Source organism: Erpetoichthys calabaricus, chromosome 5, assembly GCF_900747795.2.
Source record: "Erpetoichthys calabaricus chromosome 5, fErpCal1.3, whole genome shotgun sequence".
Lineage (NCBI taxonomy): Eukaryota > Metazoa > Chordata > Cladistia > Polypteriformes > Polypteridae > Erpetoichthys > Erpetoichthys calabaricus.
In genome coordinates, this window is record NC_041398.2 from 156576317 (window position 1) to 156596850 (window position 20534).

General features: G+C 39.8%; 1 protein-coding gene and 1 long non-coding RNA gene across 2 annotated transcripts in view; both read right to left on the reverse strand.

Moving 5' to 3' along the window:
- stpg2 (sperm-tail PG-rich repeat containing 2) overlaps nt 1–20534 on the reverse strand; it is a 276268-nt gene that overhangs the window by 179587 nt on the left and 76147 nt on the right. The gene's annotated exons all lie outside the window — the stretch shown is intronic.
- LOC127527825 (uncharacterized) lies at nt 10382–11121 on the reverse strand. Its single transcript, XR_007934948.1, has 2 exons — nt 10701–11121; nt 10382–10566 (listed from the first exon to the last, which is right to left on the reverse strand). It is a non-coding gene; the product is annotated as an uncharacterized LOC127527825 (long non-coding RNA).

A 20534-nucleotide genomic window follows, 5' to 3' on the forward strand; every position in this document is an offset into this window, starting at 1 on the left:
CGTGGCTAGGTTAGTGGCCAAGTAATACTGTTCCCTCTATTTATAATGTTCCTTGCATCACCATTCGATGGCAAGCACTTATAGTACGACCGTGATTGAATCAGATCTGCTTTAGCTGCAGCGTTGGGAGCTCGCAGTTGCCCTGGCAACTGTTAAACTTCCACAGACACAGCGATCATGCTTCAGGAAGTTCTTCAGCATGTCGTTCTGTGGGGGGAGTCCCAAAAGAGTTTAGAAACCTTACATATTGGTAGGGCAAATTTTGAGGAAAGTCAGCAAAGTCAAAGGAGGATAGAGAGGGATAAGCTTTTAAGTGCAAAGACAGTCGAGGAGCAGTGGAACATATTAAAAATATTTTACATATAATCTAACACAGGCAAATACCTAAATTTATTTAGTAAGAAATTAAAAAAAACCTCAACAGTGGGTTAATAAAGAGTTGAAGAAGAAGCTGCAAAGGAAAAAATGCTGTATAAGGAGTACAAGACTAATAAATTCAATGAGAATTGGAAACATACGAGGTGAGACACAAAAACTGACAAAAACATTCCTGCCCTTGATCAACCTCCTTATTCGCCCGATTTAGCTCCCTGTGATTTTTACATTGTTCCCAAAAATCAAAAGTGACTTGAAGGGAACACATTTTTCTTCAATGGATAAAGTGAAGACAGAAACGACAAGCCAGTTGAAGAGCTTCAAGCAAGAAGACTTCCAGCACTGTTTTAATCAATGGAAGATACATAAAGAGCTGTGTAGAGATCGGGAGGGGGAGTATATAGAAGGTGACAATGTTCAAAATGCTGTAATTCATCAATAAATATATATTTTTTACCAATCCAGTTATTTTTGTGTGTTACCTCGTATCAGAACATAACAGCAACCATTAAGAAGTATATTAGGGATGCTGAAAGGCAGTTAGAGAGGAATATAGCAAATAAGGTGAAAAATGATTCAAAGAGATTCTTTCATTATTTTAGTAGTAAAAGAACAGTCATGAAGAAGGTGAAGTGCATCAAAAAAAGGGGAATTAAAAAATACAGACAGAAATAGCAGCTACTCTAAACTCACATTTTTCTGAGGTCTTCAAATGTGAGGAAGTGGTGAAGGTGTGAAAAGGACTACTAAGGAGGTACTGAGTGATGTGGAAATTGTAGAAGGACAAGTACTGCTCAGATTAAATAGGTTCAAATCAAACAAATCACCATGATCAGATAATATTTACCCTCAAGTTCGTAAGGAGATTAGCAAGTATGTATACAAACCTTTCACAAATATTTCTAGGAAGTCACTGCTCACTGGGGAATTTCTCAAATAATTTAATGTTATACACAAAGGGTGATCAGGCAGATCTATGCAACTATAGGCCAGTAAGCTTAACATCCATCACAGCTAAATCAATGGAAGGACCTTTTAAGGAAAAGATTGAGTAATACATGGTAAGAATCGGAGATTTACTTAAAAGCCAGCATGGGTTCAGATGAGGAGGTCATGTTTTACAAACATGCCGGAATTCTATGAGAAAGAAACAAAAGTATAAAATCAAAGTGGTACATATCATACTATTTATCTTGATTTTCAAAAAGCATTTGATAAGGTGCCATATGAGAGGCTGGGCATTAAACTAAAAGAAGTGGGAGTTCAAAGTGTTGTTTGTAAATGGATGCAAAATTGGGTCAGACACAGGAAGCAGAGGGTGATGGCAGTGATGGTGCGAGGAACCTGTGGTGTTGCACAGGGTTTGGTGCTAGTGTTGTTACTATTTTAATATATATATATATATATTAATATATATAAATATATTATATTATATATTTATATAAATATATATATATATATATATATATTATATATATATATATATATATATATATATATTAATATATAAATGATTTGGATAAAAATAAAAGTAACAAGATAGTTATGTTTGCAGATGATACCAAGCTAGTTGGATTGGCAGATAAACCAGAATCCATTGAATAATTATAGAGGGACTTGGACAACATACAGGTTTGGGCAGATTTGTGGCAGATGAAAATTTATGTAAGTAAATGTTAAGCATCATACTGTCAACTGCCAGACAGTGTTCAAAAGGCATTAAGAAAGCTAATAGAATGTCAGATTTAATAACACAAAGTGTAGAGTACAAGTCCAAGGTGGTTATGCTCAAGCATTATAATGGTCTCCAGGCTACAAAAAGGACTTAGCAGCGCTAGACAAAGTCCAGAGAAGAGTGACTAAGCTGACTCCAGGACTACAGGTGATAAATTATGAGGACAGAATAAAAGAGCTGAGCTTTTTCAGTTTAAGCAAAAGAAGATTAAGGCCTAATTGAAGTGTGTAAAATTATGAAGGGAATTAGTACAGTGGATCGAGACAGTTATTTTAAAACTAGACAAAAAGCCCGTTTCGACAACGTAAGATGAAACGGGCACGAGTTTGTGTCAGTAGTGTATGAAGAACAAATGATAAGTAAGAAATAAATAAGAAAGTGATGTAAGTAATGATAATTAACTAAGAGGTTTGGGATATGTATGACTTTATCACGGCAAAAAATACTGTACACTTAAAAAAGACATGCTATCTATGACAACGTTTTTTGTTTGTATCTCTCTGTATACTACATTTTTTGTGAAGACACTCTCACTGTTTGGTAGTAATTTCCCTTGATGTGGCCCATCTTTAACTTGCATCTTCACATCACTCGCCCACTGAAAGTACTTAATAATAATATGTTCTTACGTATTATTTTGAGCGTGAGGGTTGGATGTGATCGGGGCTAATATCCTACGACTGGGCGGAAGGATTTGGGATTTCAGAATAATAATCCCAAAATGCATAGGCTAAATCCGCCGCCTGCCGCGATGAAGCAAATTTTCTCTTTAGAGGCATTTCTATAAGTTGGAAGTGAGACGAACTTTGAAATGTTTAAGTCATGAATGTACCTGTTGAAGACAGTTGTATAATGCGTAGGCTAAATCCGCCTCCTGCCGCAATGTTGGGGTTGGATTTTGGTCTCGTAAGGTTTTTCGGGCAGCGGCGCAGAAGGCAACTGCGCATTCGACTTCGGACTGACATCAGTGAGTGCGCAGAAGGCGACTGCGCATTCGGCTTCGGACGGACGTGAGTGAGTGAATGAGTGAGGAGGCAGGCGAATTATGTATTAAGATGAGATCAACACAAGCAAACGGTGATTGCATTCACTACACTCTTGGCACGCAGACTTATTTTGTTAAATTGGAAGAATCCTAATTCTCCTCTTATAAGTCAGTGGGAAACCGATGTTTTATATTATTTGAAATTGGAAAAAATCAAATTTTCAGTTAGAGGATCTGTACAAAATTTTTTCAAAACATGGCAGGATTTAATCAATATTATTTTAGAATAAGAGAAATAACTATTATTGCATTTAACTCCCTTCTCCATCTCTTATTTATATAGATATTTACTTCTCCCCTTCTTTTGTCTAATGTTGCCTTATTAAAAAGCTTAAAGAAATTTTCCTTTAGCTAAGCTCTCCTTCTCAGGGGTGGGGTTTGATTTGTTTTCAAATTTGTTGGGTTATAAATTGATCTGTTTGTATGGAATGATTACAATGAAAATTAATAAAATAAAAATATTAAAAAAAAAAAAAAAAGATGAGATCAACAAGAACACTGGGGCACAGTTGGAAACTTTTAAAGGTAATTTTTGCACAAATATAAGGAAGTTTTTCTTTACACAGAAAATCAGACACATCAAATAAGTTACCAAGTAGTATGGTATACAGTAGGACTGTCTGCACTCTCTTTTTCGCCTCTCTTCCACAATCCCCATTTCTCTGTACTGTTGATCCCAAGTATTTAAACTCATCCACCTTCACCATCTCTACTCCCTGAATCCTCACCATTCCACTGACCTCCCTCTCATGTACGGACATTTATTCTGACTTGTTCCTACTGACCTTCATTCCTCTCCGCACTAGAGCATATCTCCACCTCTCCAAGGTCTCTTCAACCTGCTCCCTACTCTCGCTACAGATCACAATGTCTTCAGTAAACATCATAGTCCACGGGAACTCCTGTCTAATCTCATCTGTCAACCTGTTCTTCACCACTGCAAATAAGAAAGGGCTCAAAGCCATTTCCTGATTGCCGATCCCACCTTCACGTTGAACGCATCCATCACTCCTACCACAGACCTCACCATTGTCACACTTCCCTCCTACATATCCTGTACAACTCCTACATACTTTTCTGCCACTCCCGACTTCCTCATACAATACCACAACTCTTCTTGATTCACCCTGTCATATGCTTTTTCCAGGTCCACTAAGACGCAATACATCTCCTTCTGGCCTGTGGTGTTCTTTTCTCACATGAAACCATACCTCTGCTCACTAATCATCACCTCCCTTCTTAACCTAGCTTCCACTACTCTTTCCCATAACTTCATGCTATGGCTCATCATTTTTATCCCCTTGTAGTTACTATAGCTCGGAACATCCCCATTATTCTTAAAAATCGGTACAGTGGAACCTCTGTTCACGAACGTCTCGGTACTCGTACAACTCGGTTTACGACCAAAACGTTCGCCAAACTTTTGCCTCGGTTCACGACCACACACTCGGTATACGAACAAGCCAGTTTCCCTTTCGGTTTGTGCATGCCGATGATTTCCGCACGTGTTGCATTGTTCTCGGTCAGACGTGCGTGCGTGCGTGCTGTCGCTGTGAACTCTTTCTGCTCTATTTTATTTCCCTTCCGGGTCGTACGCGCCGATTACTGTATTTAAGCACGTGTTCAGCCTCTCCCTGTTCATTGTTCTCAGTCAGACGTGCGTGCTTTACCTGTGAATTCTTTGTGCTCTACAGTATTTCGTGTGCTTTTGCAGCTAACCATGGCTTCTAAGCAAGTGAAGAGTGGTGAGAAGAAAGTGTTGCAATGTTACTTTTCTCTTTTTTTCAAATGTTTATTTTTTTCCATGTGCTTAAAACTCATTTAAAAAGAGTGTTTACAGCGATCGATCGGGTTGTAATGCTATTAGCATGAAATTCTGCAATGTTACTGTGTTGGTTGGCTTTTAAATAAAGTTCGGATTTGTTCAAATGTTCCTTTTTTCCCCCCCTGTGCTTAAAACTCATTTAAAAAGAGTGTTTACAGCGATCGATCGGGATGTAATGCTATTAGCATGAAATCCTGCAATGTTACTGTGTTGGTTGGCTTTTAAATAAAGTTCGGATTTGTTCAAATGTTCCTTTTTTTTTCCCCCTGTGCTTAAAACTCATTTAAAAAATAAAAGTGTTATATAGCGAATCGGATTGTAAGGCTATAGCACGAACTGCTGCAATGTGAGAGAGAGGGGGGCTGCCGTGCTGCCGAGAGAGAGCCTGCGTGTGCAGCTGAGAGAGAGAGAGAGAGAGAAGGGGGGTGGGGTTGTGCTCGCCTGCTGCAGAGAGAGAGACAGAGAGCCTGCGTGTGCAGCTGAGAGAGAGAGAAGGGGGGGTGGGGTTGTGCTCGCCTGTTGCTGAGAGAGAGAGAGCCTGCACGTGCAGGGAGCCTGGGTGTTTGTGTCAGTGTTATTCAATGTTTTCACATTAGTTTACTATTACACTGTGCATTCTATGGTGTAATTAACTATAATTTGTGCGTAGACATCTTTAAAAATATATATTTACATATAGTTCGTACGGTCTGGAATGGATTAATTGTATTTACATACAATCCTATGGGGGAAATTCGGTTCACGACCAAATCGGTTTACGACCAGAGTTTTGGAATTAATTATGGTCATGAACCGAGGTTCCACTGTACCAGTACATTTCTTCTCCATTCCTCAGGCATCCTCTCTTTTTCCAAGATTCCCTTGAACAATCTGGTTAAAAACTCCACTGTAATCTTTTCTAAATACCTCCATTCTTCCACAGGTATGTCATCTAGATCAACGGCCTTTCCATTCTTCATCCTCTCATAGCAGTCCTTACTTCTTCCTTGCTAATCTGTTGCACCTCCTGATTTACTATCACCATATCATCCAACCTTCTCTCTCTCATTCTCTTCATTCATCAGCCTCTCAAAGTACTCTTTCCATCTGCTCAACTCACTGTCTTCGCTTGTGAGTACACTTCCATCTTTATCCTTTATCAACCTGTATAGCTAATTGGTGCAGGTCCTCTCCTTCCTCCTTACCATCCAACCTCTTATACAACTCTTCATACATCTTTTTCTTTAGCCTTAGCCACCTCTATATTCACCTTACACCTTATCTCTTTGTACTCTTGTCTACTTTCTGCACCTCTCTGACTATTCCACTTCTTCTTCGCCAACCTCTTACTCTGTATGCTCTCCTATACTTCCCCATTCCACCACCAGGTTTCCTTTTCCCCTTCCTCTGTCCAGATGTCACTCTAAGCACCCTTACTACTTGTGCCGTAATTGCCCAGCTATCTGACAGCTCTTCACTGCCACCCAGTGCCTGTCTTACCTCCTCCCTGAACTCAACCTTACAGCCTTCCTTTTTCAACTTCTACCATTTGATCCTTGGCTCTGTCCTCACTCTCCTACTCTTCCTGATCTCCAACATCATCCTACCAACAACCATCCTATGTTGCCTAACTATACTTTACCCTGCCACCACTTTGCAGTCTTTAGTCTCCTTCACATATACCCTCATGCATAGGATATAGTCTATCTGTGTCCATCTTCCTCCACTCTTGTATGTCACCCTATGTTCCTCCCTCTTCTTAAAATACATATTCAGCACAGCCAAGTCTATCCTTTTTGCAAAATCCACCATCATGTGACATTCTTCATTCCTCTTCTTGACACTATACTTACCCATCACCTCCTCATCCCCTCTGTTCCCTTCACTAACATGTCCATTGAAATCTGCTCCAATCACCACTCTCTCTCCCTTGGGTACACTGTCCATCACTTCATCCAATTCACTCTAGAAATCTTCTTTTTTATCCATTGCACACCCAATTTGCGGGACATATTGTATGTACTAACAACATTCATCATCATCTTCAATTTCCAGCTTCATAATCATCACCCTCTCTGACACTCTTTTAACCTCCAATACACTCTTGACATACTGTTCCTTCAGAATAACCCCTACCTCATTTCACCTCCCATCCACACCATGATAGAACAATTTGAATCCACTTCCGATCTCCCTGGTCTTACTCCCCTTCAATTTAGTCTTTTGCACGTACAATATATGAACCTTCCTTCTCTCCATCATATTTGCTAACTCTCTCCCCTTACCAGTCATACTGCCAACATTCAAAGTTCCTATCCTCAGTACCACTCTCTTTACTTTCCTCCTCTCCTCCTGCCTCCAGACACATCTCCCCCGTATTCTTTTCCTTCTTTGGCCAACAGTAGCCCAATTTCTGCCAGCACCTTATTGGTTAACAGTACTGGTGGGGCCGTTGTTAATCTGGACCTCGACTGGTCTGGTATGGAAATCTGTATTGTTGTCCACATATTGATTTGAAAACAATTTACACCGGATGTCCTTCCTGAAGTAACTTTCCCTATTTATCGAAGAAACACACTTGTTTGTGCAGCACAAATTCATTTGCTAAAATAGGTTTAGATTAGATAGATTAGATTAAATAAAGCATTATTAATCCCATGAGGAAATTCAAATGCATACTGAAGAAGAAACATAAAAAACAAGAATACAGACCCACAGGACAGATAATACAGTCAATCAATCAATAAACAAATAAAAATAAGTTTAACAAGAACATCGGATGGAAGAATGGAATTGTTTTATAGCATTTGGCAGAAAATACCCCCCCGAGGCACTTTTTAGCACATTGTGGTGGAATTAGCCTGTGGCTAAAAGTGCTCCAAGAGAGTGCATTCTAGAGGTGATAAAAGTAATTTTTCATGATGGCATCCAATTTTACCATCATTGACTTTTCCACAACAGCTTCTAGTATGTGCAGGCTTTGCCCTGTGATGGAGCATGCTTTTCTGATAAGTTTATTCAGGCATTGTTCTTCTTTTGTGCTCAGGTTGCTTCCCCAGAAGACTGCAGCATAGGACACCACACTGGCTACTATGGTCTGGTATAATATTTCCAGCAGCTTGCTGGACACATCAAAAGACATGAGTCTCCTTTACAAGTACAGTCTGCTCTGGCTCTTCTTGTACAGTGCCTCTGTACAGTCAGACCAGTTCATTATGTTGTTTATGTGAACCCCCAAGTACTTGTAGCTTTGCACCACTTCCACATCGTCCCCTGAATGGTGAGAGGTCTCAGAGTCTTCTTGGCATGTCTGAAGTCCACCACCAGTTCTTTTCTCTTGCTGATGTTAAGCTGCAGGTAGTTGTCCCTGCACAACAAGATGAAGTCCTCCATGATTTTCCTTTACGCTGACTCATCTTCATTATTAATGCAGCCTATAATGGAAGATTTATTTGAAAATTTCTGTAGATGGCAAGTTCTGGTATTGTGGTAGAAGTCTATTGCATAGAGGATAAATAAGAAGGGTTCCAGGATAGTTCCCTGAGGTGCTGCAGTTTTACGTACCACAATTTCTGACATACAGTCCCTCAGCCTCACAAACTGCCGTTTGTTGGTCAGGTAGTGCATGATCCAGGAGATTGTGGGAGCATCAAGATGCATACCCTTGAACTTTTTCCCCAGCCGATGAGGCAGAATGGTGTTAAAAACAATGGAAAAGTCAAAGAACATTATCCTAACTGTAATACCAGCATTACCCAAGTGGGGGTAGGCTCTGTAGAGTGTGTAGATGAGAGCATCTACCACACCTATATGTGATTGATGTGCAGACTTCAGGGGATCCATATGTTCTGAAACCAGGGGCTGTAACTGTTTTAGGACCAGCCTCTAAAAAGTATTCATGATGTGTGAAGTAAGAGCAACTAGTCTGAAGTCCTTGAGATCACTGGAATGCCCTTTCTTTGGCACGGGGATCACATAGGATGTTTTCTTCAACTGGGGAACCTTCTGCAAATTCAGGGAAAGGGAGAACAGACCCCAGAGAGCTGGCTGGAAAATGTTTTCATCTCCCTGGAGTTGATTCCATCCAGCCATGAAGCTGTGCTTATGCAGAGTTTTCCCAGCTCTCTCCTCACTTGATCAGGGGAGACACACAGTCCAGGTAGTGGAGAGGGGCTGGAGACCACAGGTGTGATGTCATTATAAGGGAAGGTCGAGCAGGATACAGATGGAAGTTGGGATACCGGAAACTTCTCAGCTTGCACACAGAGGCTAGCAGTTTTAGGGGAGGCCTGTACTGACAAGAATGAGTCAAACCTGTTGATCACTTCATTAGCTCTGTTCTTGTTCCCTTCCACTGCATGTTTAACAGCCTGCTTGTAGCCAGTGATATTCCTCATTCCTTTCTAAACTTCCTTCATGTTGTTTTATTGTAACTTGTGCTTATGTTTGTCTCTGTAGCGGGCTTTCCCCTCACAGAGCTCCTTCTTCAGCACCATTTGATTTCATCCTTATCTCCTACCTGAATCTTCATATTCAGTAGGGCTTTCAGTTCTTTTATTATCCATGGCTTGTTGTTGGGACTCACAAACATATCTCAATCAGTGTTCTCAAAGGCATCCCTCGGTGCCTCCTCAGTTTCTGTTGTTCCTGCACAGTCCTGGGGCCTCATGCATAACGCCGTGCGTAGAATTCGCACTATAACATGACGTAAGCACAAAAGCTGAAATGTGCTTACGCACAGAAAAATCCAGATGCAGGAATCTGTGCATTCGCCAGCTTCTGCGTTCTTCCGCTACATAAATCCCACTCAGTGTGGAAATTAACGCATGTGCACGCGCCCACTGCCCCACCCCAACTCCTCCCAGAATTACGCCTCTTTGAATATGCAAATCAATATAAATAGCCCCTTACCTTCAGTACTTCAGCAAGACAATGGCGAAACCATGTGAAAAAACAAACAAAAAAAAAACTTCAGCGAATGTGAAATGGAGGTCCTGCTAGCTGAAATAGAGGCCAGGAAAAATGTTTTATTTGGCAACTTAGGAAGTGGTATTAGCAACAAAAGGAAATTGATGGAGTGGCATAGCGTGGCGGACGCAGTCAAGAGTGCTGGAGCAGAAAATCGTACTGTGACCAAATTAAAAAAGAAGTGGTCAGACATCAAAGTTGCCATGAAAAGGAGAGTCGCAGCTCATTGTCTGCTTGTTAGTTCCACTGGAGGAGGTACTGAACTCCCGGAGCTCACACCATTTGAGCAGCGAGTTGCAGCAATTATTGGCAACACACTCATTGTTGGCATTTTACCTGTGGGTGAGGGAGATTTTGACATCACCGCAGGTGACTGTGAGTTTTTAATTTTTTTGATTACCATGATCCATACTCGTGTAAATAATTTGCATGAGTAATAAGACAAACAATCAGGTATTAATTACTGTTTATTTACTTCTAGACAATAGTACAAAAGCTGACCCAAATGAGGAGGACATGGTTCCAGGCGATGATGGTGCTGCTTCTGTGCCAACCACATCTTCGGGCACTGGCTGCTCACACACCCCTGCCTCGGAAACTGGTGGGCGATCATCTGGCCGTGTGCTGACTGATGCAGTCCTAGAATCTCAAAATGCATTGGTGGATGCGGTGAGAGATGTGGCCAATGAACTAAGAAATATCAAGGCCGTATTGTATGACATTAGCGAAAAATTAACTGATTTGGTGAAAAAATAAATGATCCATCTGCTTACCTGTTTTTACATTCTGTTAATTACATTCATTCGACATTGTAATGCTGTCCGGTGTGGCTGATCATTTGGTGGTCTAGGGTCAGGTTCATCATATCGCATCTCTTCAGGTACGGGCAAGTTCCGAATGAGTGCCATATTATGTAGAATGCTACATGTTTGCACGATGCGACACACTTTCTGTGGACTATAGAGCAGCACTCCACCAGTCTTATCCAGGCAGCGCCAACGGCCCTTAAGCTGCCCTATAGTACATTCTACCACTGCCCGAGCCCGAGAGTGGAGGTCAGTATAACATCGCTCTTGTTCAGTCAGTGGGTTGGCGAGAGGGGTGAGGAGCCACGTCTTCAGCGGGTACCCACTGTCACCTGAATAATCATGTTATATGGTTACATTGTACAGATAACGTACAACTGTAACCAAAAAGGTAAAAAATGTCTTATCTTATCGAGAATCCAGCCATCACGCACAGCACCAAATTCAAGTTTGTTCCCCACACTACTGTGTTTCAGGATGAATGAATCATGAGTTGAGCCAGGCCATCTCGCAACAACATTAGTGAGGTGGATTTTCGCATCACTGATGATTTGCACATTAATAGAGTGAAAATGCTTTCTATTCACATAAACAAATTCATTCTGTGAAGGTGCCTTTATAGCAATGTGTGTGCAGTCGACCGCTCCGATTACATTGGGAAAACCGGACATTGCTGCAAATTGCGCTTTGATGTTTGCCTGTTCAACCATAGTGTACAGAAATCTTATATATCTGCTTGACAAGCGGATAATACCATCCCATACAGCTGGCATGGCACGACTCAGTGATGACTGAGAAATACTGGATCAGTCAGCCAGTTCACGCTGAAAAGTTCCTGTGGCTAAAAACCCGAGTGTGGACAAAACTTGCAAAGGAGCAGGTAGAGCGCAATTCCTCAAAGTCTGCCTTTGTAAAGCCGGCACCAGTTCAACACACAGCTCCAAGAGGATCGCTTTTGGAAATCTAAACCGACTTAGAAGCCAGTCATCATCATGTGCCAAGAAATCAGTATGATCTCGGAATACGCGTTCTCTTCTAATCCTTCCAGTGGAATAGTTTGGCCATTCTGTGCACCACTATATTGTTACAGGTTGATTACAATCAGGTGCCTTAAATTTATGAACGATATGCGGTTAATTTCAGTGTATTTGATAAAGCCGCCGTCGTGGATGTGGATCTAAGAAAGGGTAACCACACAGGAACAGTAGCACTGCTTTGACGCTAGGTGCCACCAGTCTGCAAAACCGAGCAGAGAACTTGCGTATGACAGGGTATGAGGTACCGTGGAAATGTGCGTGGCTTTACGCCAAGTGTAGGTTTTATACACAACATTTCTGTGTGTACGCACCGTAAGGCCCCTGGTGATGGCTGGAAACCTCTGAACATCAGGTTTATATGCAGGAATAAACTGTACCAAATCATGACTTGATCGGTCTAAAGGTGGCAAAGCAACATAGTCATACACCTCTTTAACATTTGGCTATGGAGAGAGTTTGCTTATTACAGAGTATACTGTGTCTGTTGTGACTGCTGCATCTGCTGAGGGGAGGGTGTAAACTGTCAAGCATAGTTGCATGTAGAAGCTCTCTCTCTCTCAACATATAATAAGGACATAAGACTACTGCAAGCAGCTCAACATTACGGTCACCTACCTGTGCTTTAATAATGTGTCCAGGGTTTCACCATTTTTCTTCACAAAAATGGCAAGTCTGCCTCATTTCCTCTTGCTACTTTTGCTCCAGCTTCTGTCTGTCTGCATGACTTTAAATCCATCCAATGCAACCTTAGAGTCTGGAGTTTCAGCTCTAAGTTCAGCTCTTTACCTGAACTTCATACAATAATTACTCAGTTAAAGCCCTCTACCTATGGTTTTTGACTAAGATCCAAAAGGCTTTTTCAAAGAAGTATCAAATGTGCTAATTAATAGTGTACTTGATATAGTTAAGGCATCATTAGGTACTGGGGTCTTCCCAGATTCTCTAAAGACTGCAGTACAGAAACTGCATTGGCTAAAGTAGAAAATTAGTTGTGGGTTAATGCCAACCCAGGTAACATAATAATTTTTGTTTTTAGAGCCTTGAATGCAGCATTTCACACCATACACCACAGCATTCTCTAAAGTCACATTAGACAATTAATGGGGGGGGGGGGGGGGGTTCTCTACAGTAGTACCTTACATTGGTTTCAGGCTAATTCAACAGGTAGAAAACTGGTATTATGGTGGTACAGCAAGGATCCAATTCTGGGTCCACTGTTATTTTCAACCTACATACTGTCATTAGGCCAGAACACAAGGTGAACTCTCACAGTTATGTAAATGATTACTTATAGTACCTATAGCACCTAATCACCCTGAAGCTCAGAGCTCTCAGATCCAATCTCTTGTACTGTATTTCTGAATAGATAAGTATAGTAATTTCCTCAAGCTTAATACGTATAAAACAGAAATCTTTTGTGGAAGAAAAATTAGACTTAGGGGTCACATAGTCATTTAAGAGTAATATAGTTGCTGTACATAAAGTGTTATGCTTTCCATATTAAAATATAGCATCCATCTCAGAAGTATAATAGGATTAATAAATGTCAGAAATCTGTTCAGCCATATCAGGAAACTAGATAAGGGTCAAGTGAACAAAAAAGACAAGAAGGTTTCTGTAATACACCAAATATATGATTAAGAGATCGTCAGATGTCCTGTAAACCAAGGTTATTATAGTTTTGCCTATTTATATTAGTTTTTATTTCTATAATTTTTCTGACCTTACTTGGAAATTCAGTTTAGTTTTAGTTTTCCTTCATCGTGTATTTTTAGTTTTAGTTTAGTGTTTATTTTACAAAGACATTTCTATTTTATTTTTATATAAATTAGTTTTAGTTTTTGTAATTATAGTATGGTTAAAGAGCTACTATGGAGTTTAGTTTTTATGTCACAATGAAACAGAACTATACACTTAACGGGTTTGGATATAATATGAATTTAATGTTAGTGGAACCTTGCTACACTACACAACACACTTTACTATTTTTTTTTTTTTTTTGTCTGATAAAAACAAACGTAATCAAAACCAGGGACTGAATATGAACAATTTTAAACAATTTTATAATTTTTAAAATATTTTCTATTTCATTTGTGCTGAACAAATCTGTGTTGACTGTTTACATTTTTTTTCTTTTCCTTTTATTGCCCAGAATGGGCCAATTTGTAATGACCTTTAGGTGAATTTTAAGGTGTGAGGATTTTTTACTAAATGTCTACAGCACACAACATATCCTGCTCCAACGACAATGTGCTTATAATGAATGCCTTCAATATTTCATTTAAAAATCTCAAACACTGGGCTTTGTTAATTTCTATCAGCCATATTGATCTCTGATTTAATCTCAGGCACAATCAATTTATAGACAGAATTTTGCACCTGCAGGCCGGGAAAGATATAAAACATAAGAAAAGAGATTCTACTGTGTTCGGACAGGTGTGACCATAAAAATCACAGGAGTTAAGGAAGAACAGGGGTCTTTGGCTTGAATCAGTGTGCAGACCCCACCTAGCTGTATTGAGGGAAACAAAGAAAAACAAGCATGTAGTGTGAAGATTAGGGACAGTGAGACTTGAATAGCCCATGTATAAGAATGGTAAACCCTTAATGAGCAGAACATGAGCAGGTAATAAGAGTATGGACAGCCACAAAATGACAGAGACAGCATCTGAGATTAAGAACAATTTATACATTATCTAAACCTGTTTATCCAGAGCAGGATTACGGGAACCTGGAGCATACTCAAGCAGGTTTGGATGCAAGGCAGGAAAAATCTCTGGTATGCAATATGTATGATATGGCTAATGTTAAGAACAAAAAGAATATGATATTTCAACTATCTGATCTGAGAGAGAGAGAAACAATGAAAAAATGGGGACATATATTTTAAAGCATAATTCTGCTACTGGATTAGTTTCACAATATCAGGTATTTTGAGCTGTGAATATGAACTAAAAAAGATAAATTAATAAATATAGAATAAATACAAAAACAAATTTTATGCTTAGCTTTTCACCACTTGGCAGACTCTCTTCCCCCACCTACCTGTAGTTCAGTAAAGACATTGCCAACTCGCACATTTTACAAGGTTTGTATCACTTCATTGTTTAACGATGTTTTAAAAGCAAAAGTGATTGGTCAGTAACAATATGCTGATCTTGTATGATGACCTTGTCAGTCTCTCAATCAGTGTTGTTTTATTTTCAAAAATCTGGAGTGGTCTCCCCTGGACTTTCTCGTGTACACAGATATGGGGATGGATATTTGACGACTAAACCGCAAGGCAATGATTTTGTTATGTACATTAAAGAACCATCAAATCAAATTTATAATATACTGAACAATTATTATAAAAGTAAAGTTGAATAAATCGGACTCTGCATCTGCTTGAATAAAAAAAAAATCAAGAATTGTGTTCAGGTAAAGTACCACGTCCGGTATAGACATAATTCCAAAACATGGTATTTTCGGACTCGGGGAGTTCTAAGATGTCAAGATTCATTAAAATGTCGAGGTTTAATTTTTTTAATGATTAGTATACTTTGTATACTTCGAGTGCGAAGTGGCAGGTGAATTACTGTCAACAAAAAGCAGGCACCTGAGAAATAAACTGAAACGTTACTCACTCACGATTTTTCTGTCCATACAGTAAAGTTTTTGTTGAGTAGCACATTCCAATTACAGGCGTTTGAATTACATCTTGATTTACAACAAGTGCAAAGAAAGGCGGCACACATAAATCGCTTTCTATTCCACACGCCTTACACACGTATTCAGCTTGCTGTGTGAAAACCCGCCCTCCGTCACCAGCCGCTGTTCACTGGATGAATACGCGCGGGCGCCTCATGGTGGATGGCTTTCAGTTTTAGAGTTAAATGTTATAAGGGTTAAAAACTAACAGTAAGAAAAACTAAAATTATGTTTAGTAAATTATTATTTTATTTCAGTTAGTCTTTCCAGCTACTTTAATATTTTCATTTAGGTTTAGTTTTTCATTTCAGTTTTGTTAATTATTTATTTATGAAAATGTTTTTTTAATAATAGTTTCAGTTTTGATTTTAGTTTTCATTAACTATAATAACCTTGCTGTAAACAGCAAGACTGGAAAGTTGTCATACACAATACATATACACAGAGATTTCAAGGGTAATTGCTGGACAATATACAGTAGATATGAGAAGAACAACAGTGTGGTACAAACTGACTTTTATTTCAATAAGTCATTTGGGAGTAAACCAACGATCAGAGTAAATATATGCATTAATCAGCATTTTTATGCAAATTCAGTTGTGGGAGTTACCCATTATTGTCTGGGGGAGTTGACCAGATCTCACTCTGGATTTGGAAAAGGGTCTCAGTAGAGAGTAATGGTATAAACTAGCTATGAAAAAGTCCTTGGGTTTGAGGCCCAAGCACATAGTAGTTGGGTGATTGTGAGGTCCAGCCTTAGTTAAATTTGGAGTTTGAGGCCCCCGAGAGGGAAAAGTTCTTGGGTTTGAGGCCTCAAGAAAGAAAGCTTATGATTTTCTTGGTGTTAGGTTCAAGGCCCCAAGAAGGAAAGCTCATGATGTTCTTGTTGTTGGGTTCAAGGCCCACACTGTTATGTGGTTGCAACCAGTAGCTATGAGTGTGAGGCCCAAGACTTCAGAATATCTGTGTACCATGTGGCCGGGATGCCTTCATGCTGGGAGGACTGGGGCAGCAAGCGTGGCCAGAGCGTTACCTCCCCCGGGTTCCTAGATGGCAACCCCCCGGGTTGCAGCGGTGCCTCAGACTCCCGCAGGGCTTCATGGAAGTTGGAGTTTGGTGCAGTCCTGTTGGGATCCGCAGGTGCCGCCAGGGGGTGCTGCAGTACGAGCTGCTGAGTCCTTAAGGGCAGTTCTTCCGCCACACACAAGTGCTGCCGGAAATGAGTCATCAAGCACCTGGAGCACTTCCAGGTTCCTTATAAAAGGAGCCAGCAGCCACTACTCGGGGAGCCGGAGTCGGGAGGAGGAAGCTTGACCAGAGGAGTGAAGGAGAAAGGAAGAAAAAAGAGAGAAGGAAGGATTTGTGCTGTGCTTGTGCTGAGATTATGTTTTGCCTGTGGGAAATGGGGGAAGGTGTTTCCCATGAGGTAAAAAAATTAAAATAAAAATTGTGTGTGCCTTGAACTTGTGTCCCATGCTTGTCTGTGTCGGGTTCAGGTGGCAGTGCCAGCCTCAGTGGTCCACATCTGATATAAAATAGGGTTATAAAGTAGAACAAGATAATTGTACGCTGTCTTCCAAATTATTATGCAAGTGACATATCAGTAGGATTTCAGTTCAATAAACATTTGTTTTTTAGTTTTTCAATGAAAGTTCTTGCTTGTTTTTGTGTCTCCTTATCTTTTTAGATAACTGGGATCAATCTCAGACAGGTTTGATAATTAGTTTGCCTGGTGATCTTAAATAAAGGGAAACCTACTTAAGGAAATTATTCCACATTATTAACCAAGATACAGTTCTATTACAATATGAGGAGAAAGAATGATCTTTCTGAAAATGAAAAATGTGAAATGGTGTAATATCTTTCAAAAGGCATCAAAACAACTGATATTTCATGAAAAATGAAGAGAAATCATCAAACTGTGAAAGATATGTGTGTAATTCACAGAGCGGACAAATTTGGTAAGATAAAGGCTTACTAAGGAATGTTTCTGTCAAGCAATGAAATAGTATAATAGTATTCTACAGGAACCTCCATATAACATGGCTCTTTAACTAATAACTTCCACAACACTATGCCTTCTCTTTTCTTTTGTTGTTGTTTCCCACCCCTGGATGCATTTGTGTTCTCTGTAAGAGAGTTCTAACATTAACCTCTTATTAAGTAATTATATTAATGGGATAAATTTCAGGGTCTTTACTGACAGATATGCTCTTGCTTCACATTTCCTCTAAAAATTAAATAATAATAGCAAAACTGACACGTCAACAAGAGGGGAGTTTATGATTTGTTAAAGTAAATTAATTTTAGATTAATTTTAGTTTTCAAAGTTATATTTCATAACAGCAAAGGTTATGTGCCAATAGTTTGAATACTGTGAGACAAATTGAATGCCTTTTTTCTCATGGTATATATTAAGATTAACTTTATTTTATTTTGTGATAATTCACTTGTTATGATGGCAGAGCTGGCCCTAGACAATTTTGGGCCCGAAGCAAACTGATATTACGGGGCCCGACCCCTGCAGCTAGGGGGTCCGCGGAAGAGCCCCGGCCACCAAGCGATTTCCTGCATTCTGAGCTGCAGAAATGCGTTGTCCTGGCATCTACAACAATCACTTTTTGACGATTTCCGTTTGACACTGACAACCGTAACCGTACAGTGCCGGCCCTAGACAATTTCGGGCCCGAAGCAAACTGATACCGAGGGCGCAGTGGGCCCCCTCCAGCTGTGGGCCCGAAGCGGTCGCTTCGTTCGCTTCGCCCTAAGGCCAGCTCTGATGATGGATATATTTTCATTTCAGCAGAGTTTTCAACAACAGCCAAACTGGATACAACTGTAGGGAATATTTTTCATTAAAGATTTATTTTGAATATAATAGGCAAACTGAAAAGAAAATTGAACATTGTGCTTACCACCTTTAGGATTTACTTCGACAGCCAAAGCAAATTGGTCAAGATACAAGTAGAGACTGAATAACTGAATAAAATGAATAAAATCTGTTTTTGCTGCTAGCATTATTGTTGAGAAGGGGTAACCCCTACAACACACACAATGACACAGGCCTAACACCTCATGAGATATTATCTTGGGATACATAAGTACCTTTACAAAATTACAGATGAAGTATTGCCATATTGACTAATTTTCAAGTCTTTGCACCTGCAGGGAGAAGCTGCTTTTCCTAGCACATTTTAAATGATAGCACTTGAATTTGAACACAGGAGATTGGGCTGTGGCAAGGGTCAGCAGACAAACAAATCATCTGACTCCAAGGGAAAACCAGCTTTGCCAGAGAGGAATCAAGCCACAGATCAAGCCGTCAACCAATTCACCACCCCACCTCCATTTGTTGCAACATACTCCACTTCCAGTTGAAGTGATCACAGTTCCCTACTGCTCACAATCCAACTGTTCTGGTGACCATCAAGGGAAGTCTGCATGGCATCCAGACTAGAGCTCCATTCATCAGATCAAGAGTTGCAAGTGCAAGACTGTCATTCCACCTTAACTATGCTTGCTTCTTGTTGACAGTTCTATTACTGGGACTATTCTCTTCTCTCTCCTTAAATTGAACACCGAATCTCACAAAAATATGGACTGGTAATACCTGGTGACCATAATGATTGCTGACCAGGTACATGAATTCTTCTTGCCTTAGGAATAGGAATCACACCCTATTATCTATTTTTCTGCAGCAACATCTTTCAGATAAGATTTGAATCTTGGAGTTATGGGTGGTGTGGGAGAAAAAGTTACATATCTGCAGACACAGCAAGGCAAAGGAACTCTTTTCATAAGCAATATTATTAAAATTATTACTATTAAAAGAATATTTGTAAGTATTGTTTTATTAATGGAAATACCGCTCAGTTATTATGAATTTAAATTGTTTTAGGTCTAACCTGTATAACAGTTGGGATAATCTATACTAATAAAAGGCAAAGCCCTCACTGACTGACTGACTGACTGACTGACTCACTCATCACTAATTCTCCAACTTCCCGTGTAGGTAGAAGTCTAAAATTTGGCAGGCTCATTCCTTACAGCTTACTTACAAAAGTTAGGCAGGTTTTATTTCGAAATTCTACGCGTAATGGTCATAACTGGAACCTGTTTGACTGACTCACTCATCACTAATTCTCCAACTTCCCTTGTAGGTAGAAGTCTGAAATTTGGCAGGCTCATTCCTTACAGTTTACTTACAAAAGTTAGGCAGGTTTTATTTCGAAATTCTACGTGTAATGGTCATAACTGGAACCTGTTTTTTGTCCATATACTCTAATGGAGGAGGCGGAGTCACGTATCGCGTCATCACGTATTACGCCTCCTACGTAATCACGTGAACTGAAAACGAGGAAGAGATTTACAGCACAAGTCAAACGCGGGAACGAAGGTAAATGACGTTAATTGTTGACTGTCTTTTAATACTGTGTACTTGTTGAGTGTCTTTTAATACTGTGTAAGCATACATATTAACACATGTGCAATTAAACGTGTGCATTTACGGGGTGATTTCTCAGGCTTAAAAGCTCGCCTTTTATTAAAAAGGTAAATGCAAACTCTTTTCATTCTGAAGGGCACAAACCATGTTAGATTTCAGCCGTTAAACACGCAAAAATGTCAGTACACCAGATAAATAAGCGCAACATATTATCAGTTGTATTGTATGCTTACACTACATATAGATATGTGTTAATCGTTAACTAATATTATGGGATGTTGTTTTTCGACTCGCACTTTGATTTAAACGATTGCATGTCTTGGTGGGTTTACGTAGCTTATTGTCAATATCTTTACAGCTCTTTTTAAGACTTAATTTAAAAAGGTTTTCTTTTCTTCTTAATAAAAATTTAAAAGCAGTACTTCGCCGGGTGCGAAGCGCTCACTTCACTACCTTACGGGAATCGAACCTCGGACGTCAGCGCTAGAGGCTAAGCCCCTAAAATTGTGCCACGGTGTGTGGTTCGTTTATTTGACAGCATGTAGATCGGGGTAATTACATTCACGGCATTCGTAGTCTGATTCACAATCTGATTGTATGGGTGGTTACCTACCAGGTAACGCTTATGGG